Below are 6,480 nucleotides of genomic sequence, written 5' to 3' on the forward strand. Positions count from 1 at the left end.
CTTTTTCCTGGAAATTAATATTTTCAGCCAATATAGGCAATCCATCAACATGGCTGGAGAGTTAACTCTCCACACTTGTACAGACTGTATATAACTACCAATTGGTAGTTATATACAGTCTGTACAAGTGTGGTTAATGCAATAAACATTTGTAAGGAGGTGGCAGTTACTGTGAATTTACAGCAGTTACACAGTGATCAGTAATAAACAGAGCCAGTGAGAGTGAGTGGATATAACAGAGTCAGTAACTCAGGTGTGTCGATTGGTTTGTCATCTGTTTTTGAGGCTGGAGGAGACGTAGAAATCGTTTGTCTTAAATCTAAGTTAGGAAGATTCATGTTTTAAAACAAGCACTTTTTGTCAGAAATGCAAGAAGTACATCTACAGAAAGCACAGTTACATTCTGTCCATCATGTGGACAAAATTGAAAATGTTGAACATTGAAAAACTGAGAACATCAGGCAAGTTCAAAAGAAATGTGTTTGTAAGAACGAAACCTCGACTAAATTGTTCCTACAAATAGTTATGGAAAGTCAAACTGTGTTGTATGTCTAAATGTTTATCTAATGGAAAGTAAAGTTGCTTTTGTTTTATTGCAGTTTTTTTTTTTTTTTTTTTGCCTGTCCCGTTTGGCTCTTTTGCCATCAGAATTGTTGTCTAAAGGCAAAGAAAGATGCCCAACGGATTTACTTTACCAAATTGACCATCCCAGCCTTGCCGTAATGGTCCATTTGATTCACCTTTTATTGTTTATTTTATTTTCACTTACTGAATACGGGACAGACTTGACTGGGGGAAAGAAGGGGAGAAAGAAAGAGGGAAAGAGAAACAGCTGAGAAGAGGGACGGGGGAGAAGGGCAAAAAACATAAACCAACAGAATGAGCAGAGAAAAAAAAATGCATATATCGATCACCTGGATCACCTGCTGAGAAAGAAAAAAGAAAACAAGCAGAACAGAACAAGAGTAATAGAATAAACAACATCACAATGATATATGGGAATATGACAGTAAATACTAAATATTAAACATTATTGTGCAGCACATAAGATCAACAGAACACAGTGTGCTTTGAGGTAGGAGCCAAAAAGGGTGTAGTTTGTGGGTGTGATCACCCGTGTGTACACCTGTGAGCATGGACGCGCTTGTTTTTTTTAAAAAAAAGGTTCCTTCATGTAATGATCTGCTAGAGGGTGTGGGGGGGCCACAGCCCCGTCCTCCAGGGCATGAAGCAGGTATGGAGGAGATCAAAACTCCAGACATCCAGAGGCCCCCAGAACACAAGAGACCAAGGAAGACCAACAGAGGGGCAGCCGCGCCACTGTCCCAGAAAGAGCTGAGGAGAGTCTCAGATGAGGGCTCACTCAGCAGCCGCGGAGCAGAAGCCAGGGGGGAGTTGCAGTGACGCGCCCGTGAGCTCCGCCGGCAGCCAGCCGTGCCTGAGTGACCGAGACCCAGGCCGAGAGGCCGGGGGCACCCAACCTCCGAAGTGGCCCCAGCGAGCCCCAGGCTCCAGGCCCCGATAAGCGGCCGCTAAGGAGTGAGCCGGTGTGTACCTGGATGCCCATCCCCGGACACAAAGAACCACCAACGCACCGACACCTGAGGGAGTCCGCCACTGGCAGGGGAAGTGGTGGTAGGGGGAGATAGGCCTCCAAACCTTGGAGGGCCTGAGATGTCCCCAGAGAGGTGGCGCCTGACACCCAACCTGACATATAGACACAGACCATACAGGCATACACATATACAAACATCCATTCCCACCCTCATGCTCTCATATGCAATTACTCCACACTCAACCAAAGTGGAGACAGACATAAAGAGACGCTGTACACACGATCACACTCCCCAAGCGTACTCTACGAACCGGGTCTAGGTACCCTTGCCCCTGGAGGGGGGAACTGCACCCAGACCCAGGTGGTGTTACCCTTTTCCCTGCGGTGGGGGGAGGCAGACCGCCCCGACTCCGCAGCAGCAGGGAGGCCCCACACTCCAGACCGCAGTCGGACGGCCAACTCCTCCTCCTAGCCCCCCCGCTCCAGCAGGCCGCAGAGAATGGGGGGTTATTATTGCAGTTTTTTGACAACTCTGAGTGGATTTACACAGTACAGGTCAAAATGACCCGCAACAGAGCTGGCTCTATCACCACGTTTGAACTTGTTTAATGCACAATACATTTGTAACTGTCATTGTTTTCAGTTTTTTCTTAAAAAAACTGTTTAATTACATGAAATGCAATTTTGCTTATTTTGATCTTATCATACACTTGAAGATTCCGAAATCAGCACTCCTTTTGTTTAGATCATTTTCACAGCAAAGTTCACTGCGGATGTGCCACAATTTAAATCCCATTCTTCAAGTCTCTATCCTGTTTCTGCTGGTGTGCCCCAGGGTTCAGTATTAGGGCCCCTTTTATTCATTCTTTATATGCTTCCTCTTGGTCATATATTCTGAAAATATAATATAAATTTTCACTGTTATGCCGATGACACCCAGCTCTACATTTCTTCTAAACCCAATTCATCCCTCCCACCTCCCTCCCTCTCAGACTGTCTTATTGAGATTAGATCCTGGTTCTCCTCCAATTTCCTCAAACTTAACAGTAATAAAACTGAAGCTTTACTTGTTTGTACACCATCTATCTTAACCAAATCCCACAGTTTTTCCATTAACATTGAAAATTCTCCTACCCTTCCCTCCCCTCAGGCTAAGAGTTTGGGTGTCATACTTGATAATACTCTTTCATTCCAGTCTCACATTAATTACATAACACGGTCTGCTTACTTCCACTTACGTAATATTAACAGACTCCGTCCCTTCCTTACTCCCCATGCTGCTGCCATCCTTGTCCATAGTCTTATTACGTCCCGTATTGATTACTGCAATTCCCTCCTATTTGGTCTCCCTAAAAGGTCCCTTCATAAACTCCAACTTCTTCATAATTCTGCAGCTTGGGTCATAACTCGTACTCTGTTAAGAGCTCATATTACCCCAGTTCTTCAGCAACTTCACTGGTTGCCCATAGAAGCCAGGATAAATTTTAAGATCTTACTTCTTACATACAAGTGTATCCATAAATCTGCTCCTTTATATTTGTGTGACCTGCTCCATATCACCACTGTTTCCCGCCCTCTCAGATCATCATCTGCTCTTCATCTTACTGTTCCGTCCTCACACCTTATTACTATGGGGAACAGAGCTTTCAGTCGCTCTGCTCCTCGGCTCTGGAACTCTCTTCCTCCAGCCATAAGAAATATTGACTCCCTCTCCGTATTTAAGTCACAGCTCAAAACACATCTGTTTAAACTGGTTCATTCGCTTTAGTGCTGATTTTATCTGTTGTCAAGTTCTGCTTTGCAATTTTAACTTATTTTATGTATTTTATGACTATTGTTCCTTTTATTCATTTTGTTCTTTGTAAGGTGACCTTGGGTTTCTGAAAGGCGCCCTCAAATAAAATGCATTATTATTATAATAATAATAATTATTATTAATATTATTAATAATATTAATAATAATAACAATAATATTTTTAAACTTACTATTGACTCAAATTTTACTAAGAAAATGAAATACACAAAAACACAATTCATTCATCCACGTATAATAATAATTCATTAATAATTCATTCATTGTCTTTTTCTCCTTTGTACTTTTGTTTTAATCCATCCATTTATTTATTTATTTTTGGCTCTGTGCAAATTTTAGGAAGTCCCATGGCCTGTAGGGAGTTTACTCGTAACTTTTTTTTAATGAATTTGCATTATTTCTAAAAGCATACATATATTTACTACATTTACTACAGAGTCCTCTCCCCACTCCCCTACCTCCCTCGCTTCCCCCCCTTACTGACACCATGACACCCCCCTCCTCCAATCCCTCTCTCAGCAGCAAGACATCTCCCCCCCTCCCCTCCTCCCCAACATCTCCCAGTGTCACAGTGGATCAGGTCAGGAGACAACTGAGGAAGCTTCGCCCCAGAAAGGCAGCAGGCCCAGACAAGGTGTGTCCTAGGATGCTAAAGGCATGTGCTGCTGAACTTGGGGAGCCGCTACAACGAGTCTTCAATCTCAGTCTGCGACTGGGGAGAGTGCCCGCCCTATGGAAGTCCCCAAAAGGAACCGGCCCAATGAGCTGAATGACTTCCGACCGGTAGCACTGACGTCACATCTTATGAAGACTCTAGAGCGGCTCTTCCTCAACCTCCTCCGACCACAGGTACAACATGCCCAGGACCCACTACAGTTCGCCTACAAGGCGGGTGTCGGAGTGGAGGATGCCATCCTGTACCTCCTGCATAGAGCCCACTCACACCTGGATGGGGGAAAAGGCATGGTCAGGATCCTGTTTCTTGACTTCTCCAGTGCCTTTAATACCATCTGGCCCTGTATGCTTCAGGAAAAACTGAACAGGATGGAGGTGGACCCCTGCCTGGTGGCTTGGATCTCCGACTACCTCACCGACAGACCACAGTATGTCAGGCTGAAGGACATCACGTCTGACACAGTGGTCAGCAGCACAGGAGCACCACAGGGAACTGTGCTGTCCCCTCTTCTCTTCACCCTGTACACCTCTGACTTCTGCTACAACTCTGAATTATGTCACATTCAGAAGTTTGCAGACGACACGGCCATCATGGGGTGTATCTGGGATGATCAGGAAGAGGAGTACAGAAGTCTGGTGAGGAACTTTGTCGCATGGAGTCGCACAAACCACCTGCAACTCAACACCTCAAAGACCAAGGAACTGGTTGTGGATTTCGGGAGGTCCAGACCAGGTCCACTGCCAGTTCAGATAGAGGGGGAGGAGGTGGAGGTGGTCAACACATACAAGTACCTCGGGCTGTGGGTGGACAACAAACTGGACTGGTCATGCAACACAGAGCACCTGTATAAAAAAGGCCAAAGCCGACTGTACTTCCTCAGGAGGCTGAGGTCTTTTAACATCTGCAGGAAGCTCCTGAGGATGTTTTACCAGTCAGTGGTCGCAGGAGTCCTTTTCTATGCTGTGGTGTGCTGGGGGAGCAGCACAGCAAAGAAGGACTCATGCAGGCTAGAGAAACTGATCAGGAAGGCTGGCTCTGTGGTCGGCATGAAGCTGGACACTCTGGTGACAGTGGCAGAGAAAAGGACACTAAAGAAACTGATGGACATTATGAACAATGCCGGGCATCCTCTGCACACGGTCGTAAACAATCAGAGGAGCCTATTCAGCGACAGGCTGCTTCTCCCAAAGTCAAAAACCAACAGACTTAAAAACTCCTTTGTCCCACACAACATCAGACTGTTTAACTCCTCACTGGAGGGGAGAGGGAGGAGAAACAGGGGGACAAGGGAGGGCGGGAACAACTGAGCTGTAGGTGCTTTTCTACACTATGCAATATTTGCAATATTTGTTTTTTGTCTCTTTCTTATATTTGACTGTGCAATAATCACTGTGCAATATACTCACTCAAATGAGCAATCCTATTTATCCATATTGTATATTCTGTATCTATATATGTGTATATATGGTGTATTTATGCTTATATCCTTACTCTCATTCCCCTTAATGTATCTGTAACATGCAACTTCTGTCGGTGCTTTGTTACTGGAAACTGAATTTCCCGGAGGAACCCACCCGAGGGATTAATAAAGTTTCATCTAATCTAATCTAATCTAATCATATATACGTATATTGTTAAATATCCCAATTCTTTGATCTTTGGGCTGAAGGAAGAACAACACTCGGTGTTTATGCTCAATGACAATCACTTTAACCAACACAATTGTCATTATTCCATACAAACACTTTGAGCATTACATCCGGACGGTAGTTTTGCACAGGAGGGTGTCCGGCAAAATCTCGAAGTGTCTGACTGTTTCTCACATTCTTATAGCTTCAGACCCCCTCCAAGCATTCACATTCTTTCTCTCTCTCAATGAGTCTAAGTTAGGACCTTGGCTTCCTGTGCAGTATGTTTTGTTCTTTCTAATCAGACAAATAAGGCCATGATTCTCTGCAAACAGTATTTCTTATAAATCAGCAGTATAATGCATCATAAAACAGAAAATGTACTTGGGGATTTTCATAGCTCAGCATCCAACATCAAAATCCACCGGGGCAGTTCCTTCAGCACACATTGACACACAGAAATTAACAATAGGTGCCTGCTGGTCCCTCTCTAGTCTAAACAACAGTGTTTCAGTAGCTTTCCACTAGAAGATGGTCCCCTGTTATCTACTTTCTCCCAGGCAAGCGTGAGCGAGAGTCTACAGCATTCTACCCCCCAAGGACACATAGTCTAATGCCTTTATTTCAGGGCCGTGTCCACTTAATACTACACTACATGGTTATATGCCATTTTAGTTAATATAAAGCATAGAATTGAGGCACTTCAAATAATTTAATCCCAACAATATATACAAAAAAACTTCAATTTTAAAGTGTTTATTTATCGGATAAAATAAGTTATTACTGTTCTGTCACCGTTATTATTGTC

The sequence above is a fragment of the Diplotaxodon limnothrissa genome, linkage group LG16 (genome assembly GCF_057381915.1).
Source record: "Diplotaxodon limnothrissa isolate DT_005_m linkage group LG16, D_limnothrissa_male_GT1.1, whole genome shotgun sequence".
In the NCBI taxonomy this organism is placed as follows: domain Eukaryota; kingdom Metazoa; phylum Chordata; class Actinopteri; order Cichliformes; family Cichlidae; genus Diplotaxodon; species Diplotaxodon limnothrissa.